General features: G+C 41.8%; 1 long non-coding RNA gene across 1 annotated transcript; it reads right to left on the bottom strand.

The window, feature by feature from the left end:
• Positions 1-7,149: 7,149 nt before the first annotated feature.
• Positions 7,150-19,380, bottom strand: LOC147577098 (uncharacterized). Its single transcript, XR_015255741.1, has 2 exons — positions 19,136-19,380; positions 7,150-7,828 (listed from the first exon to the last, which is right to left on the bottom strand). It is a non-coding gene; the product is annotated as an uncharacterized LOC147577098 (long non-coding RNA).
• Positions 19,381-20,392: the final 1,012 nt, after the last annotated feature.

The raw sequence follows: 20,392 nt of genomic DNA on the forward strand, positions 1-20,392 counted from the left end.
GAAAAAGAAAAGCACAGCAGTGAAGAAAATGATCGCACATATCTGTCTAGGCAAAATTAAGTACGTGTGGGTATGCATGTAAATACATTAAATTAGAAGTAAGAAAATAAAAGAATACAATAGGTGGCAACAGAATTCCTACTTTAACCCCAACATATTCTGCAAACTCATTCAGATATTGTACCTGCAAACAAGGAAGATCTGCTCCCACCCTTTTAAGACTGGTGACGGCAGCTGCCTTTTTCCACAGAAAAGTCCAGATTTCCCCTGTCTTGGTCTTGTGATCACATCCATCTTCCTATCCTTCCAGAATGTTGACAGACTTGGCGGGCATCACTGTGCTTTCAGGAGGCTGGATGCCCTCCTATAATTTTGTTCTTCTCCCAGGAGGATGTCGCTCATCCGTAGGCAATCAGGTAGTCAGTAACTATTAACCTGAAGAGGCAGGTTTTTTTCTTTCTTTCTGGCTTTCATGTCCCTTCCCTGATCCCTCTAGGTCACTTTCAGTCACTTTACAATTTCACACACGTTCACATTCTGACTAATTGATGCTCACACTGAGATTTCTCCCTTGAATACAGTAAAGCCCACATTCCTGCCTTGGATTCCTACCTTGGATACCCTCCACTAGCAAAAAGGTAGTTGAAAAATACAGACCCCAACTCCAGTTTCAGCAAAACCAAAAGAGACTGAAAATTTCAAACTGCAAAATTGATGGAAGCAGCAGGTCCAAACAAAGTGGTGCCCAAGACGCCTAGAGCACCACCACATTTAAGAGCTGGGAATTCACCGGAAATAAGTCACCCCTGGGAGCCGAGAGGGGGTGAAAAATTCATATCGCTGCCGTTGCCAGAACTTCCCTGTGCTAGACACGTTTCGGGAGACAGAGAGGATGAGGGTAAATTAGCAGCCACATCGGCAGGCCATGCTTGCAGGAAGCTGTCTGTTCTTCCTGGCAGTGGAGGAGAGAAAAGTCTTTGCATTGCCAAAGACTCTATGGTTGTCCATCCCCATTAGGATAATGGGGGAGGGAAAGAATAATCAAACACACACACGCACGCACACGGACACCACATTCAAGTACGCCTGGAACAGGGAATGTACACGACACAGACTTCTTTTTTTAATTTTTACTGATTTATTTATTTTGAGAGAGAGAGTGAATACTAAGCAGGCTCTGTGTTGTCAGTGCAGAGCCCGATGCCGGGCTCGAACCCTCGAACCGTGAGATCATGACCTGAGCTGAAACCAATAGTCAGATGCTTAACTGACTGAGCCACCCTGGCGCCCCACGACACAGACTTCTTACACATGGTTGTTAGAGAAAGTACTCTTTCCACGGTGAGTAGTAAAATATGTAAAAGGGTCCATGCAGGGAATAAGCCAGAAAAAGCGATGGAAAACAATACAAAATGGTGGCAGAGAAAGACACTTGTTCAGAAAAAAAAAAGTTACTATCAAAAAAATAAAAACCACAACCATTTTTCTACCTCAGATTAAGTAAACGTAATCCTATCAACTTTATGGAGCCAGAACATAAAGCAGAAGTGTACAAGCTCAGGGGCACCTGGGTGGCTCAGCTGGTTGAGTGCCTGACTTCAGTTCAGGTCATGATCTCATGGTTCTTGAGTTTGAGCCCCGCGTCCAGGCTGAGAGCCTGAAGCCTGCTTCGATTCTGTGTCTCCCTCTTCCTCTCCCACCCTCTCTCTCTTCCTTTACTCACTCTCTCTCTCTCTCAGAAACAAACATTAAAAAAATAATTTAAAAATTTTTTAAAAAAGGTGTACAAGCTCAGAGAAAAGATAGTAAGAATATGGGAAGTTGTCAGATAGGACTTCAGTAAAAAACATGAAAAAAACTCCATTAAATGTTAATCTATCACATAAATGAATAATACTAAGGTATCTATTAAAGAAAATTAAACAGTTGATTAAATCAGATGATGGAGGTATAGGAGGGGAGGAGAAAGAGAAAATATATTAAATCTATCGTTGTTTACAGTATGGCATTAAATTTTTTAACATTTATTTATTTTTGAGACAGGGAGAGACAGGAGCATGAACAGGGGAGGGTCAGAGAGAGGGAGACACAGAATCTGAAACAGGCTCCAGGCTCTGACCTGTCAGCACAGAGCCCGACGCAGGGCTCGAACTCATGGACCGCGAGATCATGACCTGAGCCGAAGTTGGCCGCTTAACCGACTGAGCCACCCAGGCGCCCCGTTTACAGTATGGAATTAACAGATACTGTAAAGTTACGGTCATAAAAATAACCACTATAACAAAAATATGTATGCTACTAAAGGTTAGAGGAAACACAAACTATAAAGCAAAAGATGATATGGTAAAGAACGTTTTGAAACTAGAAAAGGAAAGCCTAACATAAAATAGTAGGACAAACATAGTTATCATGTCAGTTGTTATAAATAAGCTAAAATCTGCGGGGGGGGGCGGGGGGGGAAGAAGTCTCTCATATCTGGATCATGGAGACATATCCTAATAAGATATATCCTGGACTTCAGCGATAAAAAATGAATCCTCTGGGAAGTCACCTAAAAGAGGAAAAAAATCAACTGGCCACAGACTTTCCCCCAGCAACAGTCAATGCTCCAAGACAGTAGAGTAATAGCTAGGAAATACTCCAGGAATGAAATGCGATCCAAAGATTTGATCCTCCTATCAAAGTTGTTCAGGGATAAAGATCACAGACAAATGTAAACAGAAAACAATGCAGAAATTGTTCTTCCTGCCTGCCTTTCTTGAGGTGCCTACTACGAGGGCTTGCAAACTATGGCCTGTGGGCCAAACCCAGTGAGCCCCTGTTTTTTCAAATAAAAGTTTCTTATGAGGTCCCTGGGGAGTTCAGTCGGTTAAGCGTCTGACTTCAGCTCAGGTCATGATCTCACAATGGATGAGTTCAACCCCTGCGTCAGGCTCTGCACTGACAGTGCGGAGCCTACTGGGGATCCTCTCTCTCCCTCTCTCTCTCTCTCTCTCTCTGTCTCTCTCTCTTTCTTGGTCTCTCAAAATAAATAAATAAAATATATATAAAGGTTTGTTGTAATGCAACTGCACTCATTCATTTCCATACTGTCTGTGGCTACTTTTGTGCTCCAACAGCAGAGTGGAGTAGAGCTAAAATATTGAAAGCTTCACTGGCCTCGGGACTAGACTGTAAGCTCTTTAAAGGCAGGTGTCTTCCTTCATTCTTGGTGCTTTCTCGTGGCGTATGGGAAATGCTCCGTATGGATTTGCCCAATGCACGAAGGCCTCAGTTCTCTTGTACTTTTCCCTGGAATGCACTCGTATCCTCTGTCTTCTGGGTCTTCCTATCATTCCCCAAAGAGTCCCTTGGTAATAGAGGCATAAGAAGGGTCAGTAACTTTGCAGGAAAAGTCTGCCGGAGGCTGCCAAGAGTTAACAGACTGACAGTGAGTTAGTCTTTCTGCGGGTTTGCCTTCACTGAATTTCGCGTAGCTTCGAGTCCTGCTAAGAAAGCCTTTTATTTGTGCAATGGTCTACAGATAACAATCTACTTAATCTTTTGTCCTTTCTCTGCCCAACTCCCATTAAAATGTGTTCAGTTCTCTTATAAAAACAAAGTTCTAAGGGAAGAAGGGCTATATTTAGCAGGGATAGAAATTAAACCAAAGGATTGCTTGTGAAATCAATCCTATTTCTCTCTTCTCTCTCCTCAGAGCTTTTCTGTCCCTTTTCTCCACCCCCCCCCCCCCTTTTATTCATGCTGGGCTCGCTTAGAATCCTAAGAAGGTTCCAAGCACGGGGGGAAATGGGTATTGGCCAGGACACCTGAGTTTTCCAAGAGGCAGTCACAGTGGTGGTTGAGAATGGAGGTTCTAGACTCAAATAGCTCAGTTTAAAGTCTTCCTTTGTCCCTTACAAGCCGTGTGGCCTTGGATGTGTTAACTCTCAGGCCTCCGCGACCACGTCTGCAAAATGCGTATCTGAATACGCACCCCTGTGAACCTACTTCACAGGCTTAGGGGAAAATGAAATGTTTCAGTACAGAAAACGCATTGCTACTCGTGCCTGGTACCCACGAAGCATTCATGAGTGCCAGCTAGTGTTACTGCTGCTGGGTCCATCCTTCGGTCTTTGCTGTTAAGGGAACAATTAGCTAAGGGATTGGTGCTATCTGCTGTAGAGCCACAAGGAAGACACTGGATGAGAGGAATGTGCGAGGCTCTTGGGCTCCTAGCATCGAGGGTTTTCTTTCCCTCCATCTCTGCGGGCAAGGCCTGCCTGCTCCGGGCACCGCGATGGCTCCACGTGGTGCTGGCTCCGCGTGGTTTGGGGCCAGGGTTTCTTCAGGAATTCCACTCGCGGCCGACGGTTCAGTGACGATGGCAACGATGATCCCCTCCTGTTCCAGGAAGAAGGAGTTTCTGGGTTTTGTTATTCTTGGAAAGCTTGTGGGTGCGCCTCATTGCTGGTTAAACAGATAAGGCTGTCGCTTGCTAGGAGATTTCCCTTCGTGGGGGGGGGGGGGGGGGGTGGGGGGGCTTCCAAGAAGGGATGCATAATGCCGCTTGAAATATGATGTGCCTTAAGGAATCGCTTTAGCGCGACTGCCCCAGCTAAGAGTCACCTCCGAAGCCACACTAAAATTGGAACGATGTTACAATGACTATATAGATGCAGGCTTTAAAGCCCTGGAACAACACGCTACAAAAGACCAATCGTAAATTCGGATACAAATGTGAAATCTCTGCTTTCTAGGGAGAGGGTAGTAACTTTCAGACCCTGAGCCCCAAGCAAGTGGCCTTTATTTGGTTTTGTCTGGTTTCTCCTATACTGGTGGAAAAGTTTTCCTGGGCTCCCTAAGCGTCCCTGGCTGGGTCCAGAAAGCAAAGCGGCAAGGACAGGCTAGCAAGAGAAACGCATATCCATTTATTTAATAGAAGTGTGACGCCACGTGGAACCTTCCCAAGGAAATGAGACCCACGGCAACCGTTAGAGCTGCAAATTGCTCAGCAGGCGTGATGGAGGGTGGGCGGCCGTGGGGGGATGTGACAGGTCACAGAGGACAAGGCGAGCGTAGTGACCTGGGGAGACTGAGCAGGGCCCTTTGTTATGATTCTTCAGGGTGTCCCTTTGTCTTGAGAGATAAGGGTGCTCCTTTCCTCCGGGTACAGAGAGGACCCCTCACGGGAGGGCTTTCAGAGAAGAAGGGGGAGAAGAGAGGGCAGATCTTCCTGCTTCTGCTGTTTGCTCAGACTCCTTCAGCTTAAAATATTCCATATGTCAAGGTGCCTTATTTGGGGGTATCATGCCTGAGCCCCATCATGTCTTCACATTCTATCCCTGTTCTGCTGGCCTTCCTTGGAGAATCCCAAGCCTCCCGAGCATGCTGGCATGCCACTTCTTTTTGGTCTCCCAGCCTCTTGCGATTTGTCACAAATTTCTAGACTTGGATGATGCCCTTAGTTTGTGTTCCCTTTCTGCACAGCCCCTCCCCGCCCCGCAGTGTATCTGGAGACGTTTGGGTCCAGCAAAATACTGGCCTTACTTTGCTAATTACATATATGAATGGCCATTGTCTCTTTCCTTGGGGTTGGAATATTTTTCTTTCAAGAAAAGGAAGATTTTTTATCTCCCTCTTTTCCCCAGTAACTTGTTAGTAACGGCAGAAGGAAGACAATGAAGATGATGATGTTAATGCCAACATCACTTCCTCTCATGTCATTCCCACAACCACCCTGTCAGAAGGTTTTTATGTTCTTTAATATTTAACTAATTTATATACATAAATAAATTATGTATAAATTATATAGAGTATAATTTATTAATAATAAATATTACTTAATATTTAATGTTATTATATTCCTTTTACACACAAGGAGATCGGAACTAAGAGAATTGGAGTCGCTTGCCCAAGATCACATCACTAATATGCCTTGGAGCTGGGACTGAAACCCAAAGCCAGCTGTCTACAGAGCCCCAACTTCTAACCACCAAGAAAATAAAAAGTAAATATTTACAAATATAATTTTAAAAGATCAGTTGGGCCATGGTCTAATGCAAATTATAATTGCTTAGAAGTGGGGCACGTGGGTGGCTCAGTCAGTTGAGCATCCGACTTCAGCTCAGGTCATGATCTCGCGGTCTTTGGGTTCGAGCCCCACGTCGGGCTCTGTGCTGACAGCTCAGAGGCTGGAGCCTGCTTCGGATTCTGTGTCTCCCTCTCTCTCTGCCCCCCCCCCCCCCACGCTCTGTCTCTCTCTCCCCAAAATAAACATTTAAAAAATAATGCTTAGAGGGGCTACAGACTGGAAAGAACTTTAGGGATTCCTTTAATCCACACCCTGAAACTACCCTTTCCTACAACTAGACCACGGGTTCTTTAATAATTACTTAGAATTCTTAAATGTGTGTCAGATTGAAGAATTTCATTAATCTTCGAATACTTGTTGTTTTCTATTAGATTTTTTATTAACAACAAAAACCCAAGTTTTATTTATTATTTAAAAAAAATTTTTTAATGTTTATTTATTTATTTATTTAAAAAAAATTTTTTTTCAACGTTTTTTATTTATTTTTGGGACAGAGAGAGACAGAGCATGAACGGGGGAGGGGCAGAGAGAGAGGGAGACACAGAATCGGAAACAGGCTCCAGGCTCTGAGCCATCAGCCCAGAGCCCGACGCGGGGCTCGAACTCACGGACCGCGAGATCGTGACCTGGCTGAAGTCGGACGCTTAACCGACTGCGCCACCCAGGCACCCCAATGTTTATTTATTTTTGAGAGAGACAGAGACAGAATGCGACTGGGTTATAGGCAGAGAGAGAGGGAGACACAGAATCCAAAGCAGGCTCCAGGCTCCGAGCTGTCAGCACAGAGCCCAACATGGGGCTTGAACTCACAAGCTGTGAGATGATTCCCTGAGCCGAAGTCGGACGCTCAACCGACTGAGCCACCCAGGCACTCCCAAAAACCCAAGTTTTAATTTTCATTTAACTGCAGTTAATGACCCCATTATAATTTCTACTCCTCTAAATTGTGTATTAGCAGTAACATTTTTAACTCCTTGATGGTTTTAGGATACTGGCCATATATGTGGGATTTGCATGAATGAGCACAAAAATAAGAATATTTAAAAGATGCATTTTCTGGCTTCTGTGTTGTCAACATTTGGAGTAATGGTTTATTTCCCACCACCTTGTAATATGTTTTGTATTCTGTACATTAGTTCATAAACATAGTAGAGGCAGCATGATTGATACGGACACAGTGTCTGGGAGACTCAGAAAGGAAAGAAGAATGAATCTCGTCTTTGCTTGGAACTTGGGGTCTTTATTGAGGATGGGGGTCTGGTACATGAGTCTTCCTAGGCATCCAGGAACAAACTGTTGAGGTGTTTTCCATAATTCACTTATACCCTGGAGCCAGGGGTCTTGATGAGTCAGCCACTCGTCTTGGAAAATGTTCATGATGACCCCACCCAGTCACTCCTTCGATGTTATCTGTTATGCTGGAAGACTGAAAAGAAATCATTAACTCCTTGACCTTGACAAGGAGGACATACATTATCTGTTCTGTAAGGCTCTGTAAGGCACTGGTGTAGGTCCTGGGAAAAAGAGGAGCAGGAAAAGTAGTTTTTCGTGGGGTCCCTTTAGTTTCCCCATCTCAGGTCCTTTCCCGGGCCCTGTTTCCATGTTGGGGATTGGTGGCGGTGCGCACGGGGACTTCTCTTGGCCAGGCCACAGTAACATGTCTTGGCGACTGCTGATGTGTTCAGGTGCACACGTTTGTTGGTCTCGTTTTGTGTCGATAAAGGCTATTGCTAATGGAAATCTCGGAAGTCAGAGCTGCAAAATCGGTGGGCACAGGTCAAACACTTAAAAGCCGTTAGAGTGGTCAACAACTAATTCTGAAAATCTTGTGTTAAGCTAAGTTGGTCTTGAAATGGGTTAGGTTGACACTACATCACCCACCAACCTCCAGAAAATTTCTGTGCAACCCGAGTACACTGTAGAATATCGCACAATCCCCAACCCAGCGGCACATCCCTTTTAGGTGTTCCTTGGGCTCCCAGAGACCCAAAGGTCGAGCTAGAAGAGATGGGATCCTGAAGTTAAGCTGTTAAGTTGTGCCACAGGTTCTGGCACACCTGCTTCTGTCTAAGAACTATAATCCCAGAAGCTATAAATATCGACAACAGTGGCAAAATCTTACTGAAAACAACCTATAATTATGGTTAATTATGGTGGCCATTATGGAGAATACTCCAATAAGATAAGATCATTTAAGAAGTAGACCTGAAGGCAAGGGTTACCAAAGTAAGCAGAATGGGATATCTATTTTCTTTTCTTTTTTTTGTAATGTTTATTTGTATTTGAAAAAGAGAGGGAGAGACCGAGCATGAGTGGGGGAGGGGTAGAGACAGAGACAGAGATCGAATCCGAAGCAGGCTCCAGGCTCTGAGCACAGAGGGCTCAAAACTCATGAGCAGTGAGATCATGACCTGAGCCGAAGTTGGACTTTAACCAACTGAACCACCCAGGTGCCCCAGGGTTCCCTATTTTAATTGGCATTCAGGGACCTCCAAGAGATTTCAAAATTCTACAATAATTTCACTGAAAGACTCATTGCAAAGACTATTGAAACATGAAAGAAATAAAAGGTGCTTAAAACAAAAGACTATTAAGACCGAGGCACAAGACTGATGTAACTCCTTCTGTTCCCCTCTATTCTGTATTTGAGTACTCATGCCCGTAATTCTCTGAACTGCCTTTGCACTCTGAAGAGACTATTTTTAAAAAATATTTATTGGGACGCCTGGGTGGCGCAGTCGGTTGAGCGTCCGACTTCAGCCAGGTCACGATCTCGCGGTCCGTGAGTTCGAGCCCCGCGTCGGGCTCTGGGCCGATGGCTCAGAGCCTGGAGCCTGTTTCCGATTCTGTGTCTCCCTCTCTCTCTGTTCCTCCCCCGTTCATGCTCTGTCTCTCTCTGTCCCAAAAATAAAAACGTTGAAAAAAAAAATTTAGAAAACAGATCTACTTATGTCTGCTTTCTTTAAAAAAAAAAAAAAAAGAAAAAAAAATTTATTTATTTATTTTGAGAGAAAGAGAGAGAGCAGGGGAGGGGTAGAGAGAGAGGGAGAGAGAGAATCCCAGCCAGGCTCTTTGCTGTCAGTGCAGAGCCGAACTGGGTCTCCATCTCACGAACCACAAGATCATGACCTGAGCTGAAACCAAGAGTCAGCGGCTTAAAGGACTGAGCCACCCAGTGCTCCTGAAGAGACTATTGAACAGTTACCTTTTAAAATAAGACTAACCAAAGCTTCAGGTGTGCCTCTTCAGCTATCTTCCCCTCTTGGGATAAAGGCTGAACCAAAGGCCGTAGTTGAAACATTTCCTAAACCGAGAGAAGATCCTCAAAGTTTTTGTAGGTGGATTACCTCCTAAGATTAGTGGTTTGATAGAAAAGGCAGAAAATAGAGTGGGAGGCCAGAATCCTGACTGAACATGTGATTATAGCAGAGCACTTTGAAAGGACTTCGGAACAAGACAAAATTATGAACAAATTCTGCCCATGGCCTTACAGATGCCCCCATATCTACCCTCAAAAGAGGGCCTTTGTATGGGCCCCTCTAAGGGATGATGAAACTCTGAGGACTTTTCTGTTAAGCTGCTATGTTATTCCCTTAAACAGCCAAGGGTAAGTAAAGTTAAAATTAATGCTGAACCTTGCCAAATTTTGGTAAATACTGGAGCTAAACTCTCCCTGTTCAAAAAAAAAATTTTTTTTTAACATTTCTTTGTTTTTGAGAGAGAGAGATAGAGAGACAGAACATGAGTTGGGAAGGGGCAGAGAGAGAGGGAGACAGAATCCGAAGCAGGTTCCAGGCTCCAAGCTGTCAGCACAGAGCCCGAGGCGGGGCTCAAATTCACCGGGTGTGTGAGCATGACTTGAGCCAACGTTGGATGCTTAACCGACCGAGCCAGCCAGGCATACCTCCCTCTCTCTCTCTCTCTCTCTCTCTCTCTCTCGCTTTAACAGATTTATTTTGAGGGAGGGTAGGGGCAGAGAGAGGGAGAGAGAGAATCCCAAGCAGGCTCCATGCTGTCAGTGCAGAGCCTAGTCTCATGCAGGCTTCATCTCATGAATTGCAAGATGGGGACCTGAGCCCAAATCAAGAGTGGGACATTTAACTGACTGAGCCACCTAGGCACCCCTACACTCTCCACTTTAAACCCCAGTTGGAGCTTGCAGATGGGATCCTGGGAAAATTGGCAGAAGCCATCTAAGGGTGAGAATTCTTACCAAAGTCAACTCTCCCTCATCTCTGTAGTACCCAATGGAGAGAGAGAACATTTTAGCACCTTCTTTGGGGATACCCCTTGAGACCCAGGGATTGTTCGATCTTGCCAGTGATACTGTTTGTCCTGGCTGAAACCTGACAGGATATTTAGAAGTATTTTTTAAGTAGCTCTATGGTCAGAGGTTGGCCAGATTAGAAGATAGTATATAGAGCCTGATGGGAACGTTTTTTAAAGGCCTTCTTTCACTAAGCTAAATTGAAACTATCAGAGGAAAAGAAAAACATTTTGAAACTTTCCTGAATAGATTTAGTAAAACATACCAAAGACAAACAGCTCTAAATCCAGAGCATAGACATTTTTTAATTTCCATTTTAGTTGGAAATCCTCTTCCTGATATAAAAGAGCAAATTGAAGGTAAGGTGGTTGGATGAGTGGATTCACCTGTGATAGCATTTAAGTCGTAATTCTTTGCCTGGGTGGCGCAGTCGGTTAAGCGTCCGACTTCAGCCAGGTCACGATCTCGCGGTCCGTGAGTTCGAGCCCCGCGTCGGGCTCTGGGCTGATGGCTCAGAGCCTGGAGCCTGTTTCCGATTCTGTGTCTCCCTCTCTCTCTGCCCCTCCCCCATTCATGCTCTGTCTCTCTCTGTCCCAAAAATAATAAATAAACGTTAAAAAAAAAATTAAAAAAAAAAGTCGTAATTCTTTGAGAAATTAAAGTCAACTCTCCTTATCATGCATGTCTTTGCAAAACCAGAAATGTGGCTTCAGAAATAACCGAAAGTCCACTTCTCCTTTTTACCAATCCCCAAACCTTCCCCATTTATCTAAAATGGCTTGTAAATATTATAAAAATTCTGGCCTTAGGGAACAAAAGTCTTTCTTGGAGGAACTTGAATTTTTCCCCTGTGCCCTTGAGAGGTGAATGTTTTACTTGGTTTTCTCTAGGAACTCTTATCTAGACCATTCCCAATTCCTAAGACTGAAGGAAAAAAGTTGGATGTGGGGAGCTTTTTAAAAATACAAACCTCTTGGAAGCTCCCTTACCCAAAATCTGGTCCTATAAGCTTCTATAAGATTACTTGTCAAGGTCAAATGTAATTTTTTTCTTTTTTTTTTTTTTTTTTTTTTTAAGGATCAGACTTTGTGGTCTTACTGAAAGCTTACATTTTAGTATTCTAGATGTTTCCTACATGGTCTATCTTCTCAGTCATTGTCCATAGGACCCTGAGTAGCTGTAGGAACATGCAGGTTGGCCCTATCTCTGACGTGGAAAAGGAATGTGCATCATGAGGCAGAACCCTATATCCATGTTAGACAAATAGAAACCTTAAGTGTCTTCCCCACAAATATCAGTACAAAAAGCTTTTGACATCTGAGCAGGTAAACTTAACTTATTCCAGCTATTTTTTTTGTAAGCTAGTGAGTCTTACCCTTCTCATGGCTAAAACTTTAGAATGAAAACTAAAGGGTCTCTGTTTGCATTTGTATGTTTATTTGTGTGCGTGCGTGTGTGTGTGTGGGTGGGTGTGTATGTGTGTTGTAGATGTATGGTATTTTCTATTTTTAGATAGTATTGCCAAAGTTAATTTGTAAAAAAAAAAAAAAGCTTAATTGGCGTAAAGAAAATTAAGTGTTTGTATGAATTAAGTATTCCTAAGACTCTCAGAAACATAATAGAAACTAGCCCAAATATTTTTCCAGTTCATGTGACCCAAGACTACCTTTGGTAAATAAAAGTTAGTTTAAGTTTTTTGTTGTTGTTGTTTAGTTAAAATAGGCATGTTTTCAGAGTTATCAGCATTTAATATAAGAGTTCTATTCTGGGTTTACTAGAGGTCAAATAAGTTCTCACTATCTTTTACAAAATTTGTCGGCAAAAAAAAAAAAAATAGCTTGGGAGGGTGGCTGACTTTGTCTAATGTCTCCTGGAGTTTTGCTCAGTAATCAAAACATAATTGTTAAGAAAAAGTGAATTAAATAGGTGTAAGGATCTATTTAAAAAGAGGTAAAGAGTTGAAGCATAAGAGTTTTCTAGGTGACCTTTTCAGCAATAATTATGTTGTATAGTATGCCTACTTAAAAAACAGATTCCAAAATCTTTTTGGTTACTTGACACTTAAAATTTTGCTAAATTAAATTAGATAATGAGTTAAACTCATTGACTATCTAGATCATTTCCAAATAAAAGAAAATAGTGACATATTAATTACTGAACATATGTTTACCTACTTTTGGCTTCACTTTACAAAGGAACTAAAGTATTTGGGTCTATTAGTAAAGATGTTTTGTGCTGTACTGAAAAATTGTACTGCAAGGAAGCATATGCTTTGAGAAATTAAGAAATGTATTCATAAATTTACCAATGTGAAGAATATCGGTGTAACAGTTTGCAATCGTTAACTCCTTTATTTTCACCAAAAATTAAGGTTCTTAAGGGTTAAGAAATTTAAAATATGGGAACTATTAGAAATAATAAGGACAGCATCTTGATATGCAAGGAAGGTAGGATGTGTGTTTTTGGTGAAAGAAAGTATGAAGAATGGAAATCCATTTTTGTTGAGGGAAAAGAAAGTAATTTTATCATATAAGTGAGGCTGGTTATTTCAGAATAGGAAAGAGGAAAAACATAGGACAAAATCTGAATGTAAAAAAGAAAGTTGTAGCAGGTTTGTTGCAAAAGGAATCTCGAGGAAAGAATTTTATGCATGGGCAAGCTGGCTGAGATTAAAATAAATTTATTGGAGTAACAAAAATGAGTTTTTATATCAAATCTAAGCTGGCACAGTATTAGAATTTGGTTTTCTGTCTGTTAAAAGGACATTTTTTTTTTTTTTTGACTATTGGTCTGCTCTTGATAAACAATTGTAAAGGATTTTACCTTTTGTTTTTGTTTTACTTTTTAAAACTTTATTTAAATCCAAGTTAGTTAACATGTTGTGTAATAATGGTTTCAGGAGTAAAATTTGGTGATTCATCGCTTACATACAACACCCAGTGCTCATCCCAGCAAGTGCCCTTCTTAATGCCCATCCCCCATTTAGCCCCTCCCCCACCCACCTCCCCTCCAGCAGCCCTCAGTTTGTTCTCTGTATAGAAGAGTCTCTTATGGTTTGCCTCCCTCTCTGTTTTTATATTATTTTTCCTTTTTTTTCCTTTTAAGTAATCTGCCTAGAAAACAAAGATTTTGTGTCTTATCAAAACAATTTCCTATATTCCATGCTGTCTTTATTAGTTTCTTTGGTTACTTAAGAAAACTGAAACTTGACTGTTAAAGCAACTAGGTTTTGTTTTGTTTCATTTTGTACAACTGTGTTAACTTTCTGTATTTGCCTGTGATGTCTTTGTCACTTCGGTCAAATGGATAATTAAGTATTGTTTCACAGTGACCCATGATCCTATTTGACCAAGAGTTTTAGACATATATATATATATATATATATATATATATATATATACACACATACATATATATATAGATATATATACATACATATATATATAGATATATATACATACATATATATATACATATATATTGTATATATATAATACATACATACATATATAGATATATATTGTATATATATATAATTGTATTTTATTGTATATATATATATTTTATTGTATATATATATAATTGTATTTTATAAAATATAAAATATATATTTTAGAGAGAGAGCAAGCAGGGGAGAGGGGCAGAGGGGGAGAGAGAGAGAGAGAGAGAGAGAGACAGAGAGAGGGAGGGAGAATCTTAAGCAGACTCCATGCTCAGTGCAGAGCCCCACTAAGGGCTAGATCCCATGACCCTGGGATCATGACCTGAGCCACAATCAAGAGTCAGATGCTCAACTGACTGAGCCACCCAGGCACCCCAAAACCTTTTGATAGTATTGACAAAATTCCCAAATACCCCAATTCTAAGTGAAGTCCTTTTGGCTTGGAAGTAACTTTGGGATTTTTGCCAGAGGGGTCCTAGAAAATCACAAAAGATTTGTCTTTTTCTCCCTATAAAAAGAGAAATGTTGGGATGCCTGGGTGGCTCAGTCAGTTAAGTGTCTGACTTTGGCTCAGGTCATGATCTCTGGTTTGTGGCTTCAAGCCTGGCATTGGGCTCCGTGCTGACAGCTCAGAGCCTGGAGCCTGCTTCGGATTCTGTGTCTCCCTCTCTCTCTGCCCCTCTCCTGCTCATGCTCCCTCTCTCTCAAAAACAAAATAAAGTAATAAATAATAAATAAATAAATAAATAAGAGAAATGTTAAACAAAATAAGCATATTTGATATGTTAGGTTACATGGGAAGCATTGTCAAATGAAAAGTAACACTACGCCTTCTTTATGTTGTATTTGTAGAGGTATACTTAATAGATGTTCCAGAAATCATGTGGAATTCCTGGAAGTCTGATATGAATGTGATCAGTCAGAATTCCAGTTATTATTTTAAAATCTTGTAGATCACAAAAATAACTACAATTCCCTATCAAATGAACTGTCATCAGATCTTTAACAATAGACATTTTTCAGTCTTAGTCATTTTAAGAGAGTTCTTGTTTAACTGTGATACTTTTGCAAAAGTGTTCCTGTAAAAGCGTTTCATCTCCAAGGAAATTCATGGAAAGGACCTTGGCAAGTACAAGTTTCTGATAACGTTAAGATCATAAGAATAATTGGGTAAAAATTTCCAGAACTAGGGGAAAAAACAGATTCAAGCAGAACGAGGGTCCATTATATGGGCCTGAATGAATTGAGGATGATTATAATTTTTTATGGCTTTTTGTTTGAAATATTGCTGGTTCCTTAATGTTTTTTTCTTCCCCAGGTTTTAGGAAACCTTTTCTCCTAAAAAAATCTATGACTTCCAGCAACGTGGGAAAGAACATCTTTGTAAACAAAGATGAAACATTTACTTTTTCTCCCTACCTGGTCCCTTCAGAATTCAGAAACTCTTAAGTATTCTTTTCATGGTGATATAGTTAGTTATTTGCATAAGTTCAATAAGAATCTATTCTCCTTGTAATAGGACACATTGACTATATTGCCAAGGCCTTGACTGAAATCTTATATTTGAGAGAGATGTGTATAGATTCAGATATGACCAGGCAGCTTGTTAAACTGGTAAAAACAAAAAACAAAAAACAAAAACAAACATTGGTCTACTGTCCTGTTTATAGAGTTCCCAGCAGTCTTACTAGGTGAGCAAGGAAGATCACTTCCTGTCAAGCCCACGAACCTCAGGATATTTGGGGAACCACAGGAAGAGAGGAATTTACCCAAACTGTAGGTATTATAAATAAAATCTAATGGAGAATCCTTGGCTTGGCTTCCTGGCCCAGAGGCTTTTAAGAGTTCAAAATGAGATTCCTTATAAAAAGTTCCAGCAAAACAGTCTTAAAAAAGAGCTTGTATCATTATTCTTGTTGTACTTCTGTAAGTAATGTGGCCAAGTTTAATACAAACAAATTAGTTTTACTGTGATTATCTTGGTTAAAAAAATGGGGAGATGTAAGAGAAAAATTATGTGTGCACCATATAGATACTAGACTTTAGTCCTGTTAATTGTCTTTGAGGGGTTCTTAATCACCTGTGAACTGGACTAGATTCTGAATTCTTATCGTTTCCTTGAGTATCTGGCAACCACTCTCCAAACTAACATTTCTAATTTTCTCCCACCCTTCTGATCTGGAATCACTAAGAACAAAGTCTGCCTTTGAATCTCCTTGGAAGGGACTATACAAGCCTTCTTCACTACCCAGATAGCAGCCAAACTTTAGGGACTTGAACCTTGGACCCACGTCTCCCAATTAAAAAGGGCACCTTTAGAGTCCAGGAACTACAGACCAGCTACAGTGCTCAAAATCAAACTGATGAGAAAGACAAGTAGCTGACATCAAGGTAGATCGCTTCTGCCCAAGACACTGGATCAAGACTTCTAGTTTAATCCAACGGGAAACGCTTTCTTCTTTTCTATCTTTCTTTCACTCTGGCCTGGGCATGGAATGATACCACCATCATCTGTATCTCCCAGGCCATTGCTAAGCGGGTGGGGTGGGGGTGGTAACCTTGCAGACTGCTGATTTGTCATCAAAAGCTCTGACCTGTCCATGGTGCTAGAAGTAGAATAACCTTAGCAGGACTGGTTTGTGCTCTGACAGGATTTATCTTTGTCTGTGGTGGCTGTCACCTCCTTGGGCCTTTGGATGCCCAGATAGCTGGCACACAGCTGGGCAGTGCCCCTAGTTGTTCACAGACACCTCATTGGTTGACTTTCCTGAATTTACATTAAGTTAGAAAGGACGTACCAGGAGGCTTTCATCATTCAGGATTTGCTTCCTTTGGAGGTCCCTGTTTCCCCAGGTAGGAGTGAATACAAATGAGGCTCTGATAAAGAAACTCTGGAAAGTATTGCAGAATCTGCTGCCATAGCAATAGTTACCAACAAAGATCCTTAGACTCACTGGCTAAAGCTGTTTTTGTTAATAGGATGGCCTTTGATTATCTTTTATCTGAGCAATGAGGTGTCTGTGCTGCAGCCAACACCACAGCTGTACCTGGATTAGCATTTCTGGGAAAGTTGAAACTCAGCTAAATAAGATCACTGAACAAGCCACTTGGCTTAAGAAAGTTACTCCTTCAATAGGGTATTTCTTGGACTTATTTGCTTTTGATTGGTTTGGGTCTTGGGGACCATGGCTCTGAAGTGCACTCCAGACATTGGGAATTACCCAATTATCCCGCTTGCAGTAATCATAACAGTCTCCTTGGCATGCTGTGTTTTCTCGAAAGCTTTAAACGCATGTTTGCAACCACTAACACCAAGCAAATGACCTCCCTACGACTAGACTGTCAAAAAAGGAACAAAGAGAAAGACCAACTTAAAATGTGAACCTGAAGTCATGATCTGTAAACACCACAGAGATTTAACAAAAAAAATCATGACCTGTGAATACCATATAGAACCAACAAAAATCGTGAGAACTACAGTGTGGCGGCTGAAAGCAGCACTAATGCTTTACATTTTGATACCATCTCTTGGTTGAGCTTAGAGTCTGATCAAAAGGGGACAATTGTTAGAGAGAGAGAGGGAGGGAGGGAGGGAGGGAGAGGGAGAGAGAGAGACGGAGACAGAGAGAGAATAGGTCCAAAATGGAGTCAATTGTGCCAAGCTCTCCTCACCAAACCGAGACTTAATAACTAACCTAATTTCAGTTTCAGCTTCTCCGAGGTTGGTGAATCTTAACCAGTCAGTCTGGAATTACCTGGTCAGCACTAGTGAAGTAATCTGCTTGGTAGACCCCCACCAGCCCCTAAAGGATGACCTTGCCTGAAACAATCCACTCTTTACTAGTGACTAGTGATTTCCTTGTCCTGCCCCTTCTGGCTTCCATTTTGTACAACTCTCTTGGAGCTCCTTTTTATTTGTCAGATGGGACGCTGCTCCATTTATTAATCATTGGAAAGAGCCAATTAGATCTTTAAATTTACTTATTTGAATTTTGGTTTTTTTTTAAGAAGCTAAAGACAAATGCACATGTTTGTGGGGGGGAAGTCCAGTTATGGAAGGTTATTAGTGAAAACACAGTCAACAAAGGTAAGGTTTGTTACGCAGATTTTAGTCCCTGTCTTCTCCACTGACAATGGTTCTATAATTCCTTGTGATTTCAAGTCATTCTTTTCTTCTAGCTAGGGGGACTCTCAAACATGGAGATTCCCTTTATAAAGGTAAATTTCCCACGAGAAGGGTAACTCTACCACGTTTTCAGAGCTCCTTCTGTGTCTGCAGTGTCTTGAAAATAATCAGCCCCAAATAATCTTTACGTCAAGGAGGAAATATTTTAGGGTAGCAGTTCTGCCTCTGCTGCCTTCAATTCATAAATGGAATCATATAGTATAGATTTTTGTGTGTGTGTTGCTTCTTCTGTTTATTGAATTTGTAAGATTCATCTATGTCGTCCTGGGTAGCAAGAGTTTGTTCTTTTACTTGCTGAGTAGTCTGCTACTCATAATATACCATTATGAGAATATTTCAACCATATCACTCTACTGGTGATGGACAGACAACTGGTTTATTTCCAATTTGTATCCATTTTGAATAAAGCTGCTGTCTGCATTATTGTATATAAGTCTTCTGTTGGACATATACACTCATTTCTCTAGGGTATGTAGGTACATACTCAGAGCTGAAACTGCTGGGTCATACTGGTAGTTTTAGGAAAAGCCACCGTGTCATCTTCCAAACTGATGGTACCAATTGACACTTCCCCCCCCCCCCCCACAGCAATCAGAGTTCCATTCGTTCCAGATCCTCACCAACACATGGTATTCATTGATTAAATGTAAAGGCTATTATTTATTTTTTCAGTCTTCCATTCACTCTTTTTTTTAAACGTATTTTTTTAAGTTTATTTATTTTTGAGAGAGAGAGAGAGACAGCATAAGTGGGGGAGGGTCAGAGAGAGGGGAGCACAGAATCTGAGCAGGCTCCAGGTTCCGAGCTATCAGCACAGAGCCTGACGCGGGGCTCGAACTCGCAGATGGCGAGATCATGACCTGAATCGAAGTCGGACGCTTAACCGACCGAGCCACCCAGGTGCCCCTTCCATTTACTCTTAATAAAAATATTTATTGAGCCCTTATAGCATAGCAGGCATTACATGCAGTAGTATGGTATGTGTGGAGTGGTATGGTGGAGTATAGCCCTTAGGTTAAAGCAGTGTGTGCTATGGACAAGACACTGTTTCTGCTGTCACAGGCCTCATACTCAAGTTAGGGGCCCACAGACTGGTGCAACACATATTATATGCACATGGACAATGTAGCCAGCCTTTGCAATGAAGACGATTATTGTTTCACGCACCTGACATCCAGAGACAACAAAGCCTCCTTGACTGGTGGATCCAGTAGCTTGATGGTCGCACCGAGGTCTCAGTTTCTTTCTAGATCCCTACTCTGGTTCCTAAGGTGTCATTTTCTTCCCAAGTCTGGTTCCCCCTCATGGTTTAAAGATGGCCGTTATAGGCATTGTGATTCTGGGGCTCCTGTTCAGTTCCGGTGCAACAGAGAGGATTTGTGTCCCAGCATTCTGATCAGGTCCTGAGATCGACCCTGTGTTTGAAAGAGGGGAGGATTGAGTTTACTCTGGGGTGGGGAGGGGAGAGTTGGGGGAAGGAGGCAAGAAGAGAGGTGGCTACCCAAATAAAATCTAGGTGCTATTAAAAAGGGAAAGATGGGGGGCGCCTGGGTGGCGCAGTCGGTTAAGCGTCCGACTTCAGCCAGGTCACGATCTCACGGTCCGTGAGTTCGAGCCCCGCGTCAGGCTCTGGGCTGATGGCTGGGAGCCTGGAGCCTGTTTCCGATTCTGTGTCTCCCTCTCTCTCTGCCCCTCCCCCGTTCATGCTCTGTTTCTGTCTGTCCCATAAATAAATAAAAACGTTGGGAAAAAAAAAAAAAAGGGAAAGATGGGAAGTGTATTGGGTGGGCAATCAATTGTGTCCATTATAAGCAAGAAGTCTTGACTTCTGAGTTTCTGGACTTTGAGACACCCCTTGCCCAGGTTCTAGACCAGCACTAGGGATTCTGATTCAGTGGATCTACATTCCAACACATCTCCCCTGCTGATTCTGGTAATGAGCCCCTTTTGAGAACCACAAGAGTGTATGACATTAGAAATTTTAAACATATTGTTTGTGAATTCTTTTCCCTGATAGCAATAGTACATGTTCATAACGTAAAATTTAGAAAATACAAAAAATATAATAAATTCAAAAGAATTTTTTCCCCCTCGCACGGGGAATATGTGTATTTCCTAACTAAGTATAGTGTTTGTTAAGCGCAAGTATTGAGCCTGAGCTTTGAAAAATCTATTGTGCTCCTTTATGATTAATGCTTTACATTTCATTAGAATTCTTCTACATCTTCAGAGCAATTTTGGGATCCTCGCCAACAGCTAATGGTCCCTCTGTACTGTTAGCACACGGGGACAGAAGAGATTTGTCACGTCATCACCAAGACTGGCTTTATGGAGAGAGTCGTTAAGGCAAGCAGGACACTTTGCAAATATCCAGGCCTGCAGAAGATGACCATATCAATTGAAGACACTTGGGTCTGGGAGAAT

This window comes from Puma concolor, chromosome C2 (genome assembly GCF_028749965.1).
Source record: "Puma concolor isolate L17-30 chromosome C2, mPumCon1.1.hap2, whole genome shotgun sequence".
NCBI lineage: Eukaryota > Metazoa > Chordata > Mammalia > Carnivora > Felidae > Puma > Puma concolor.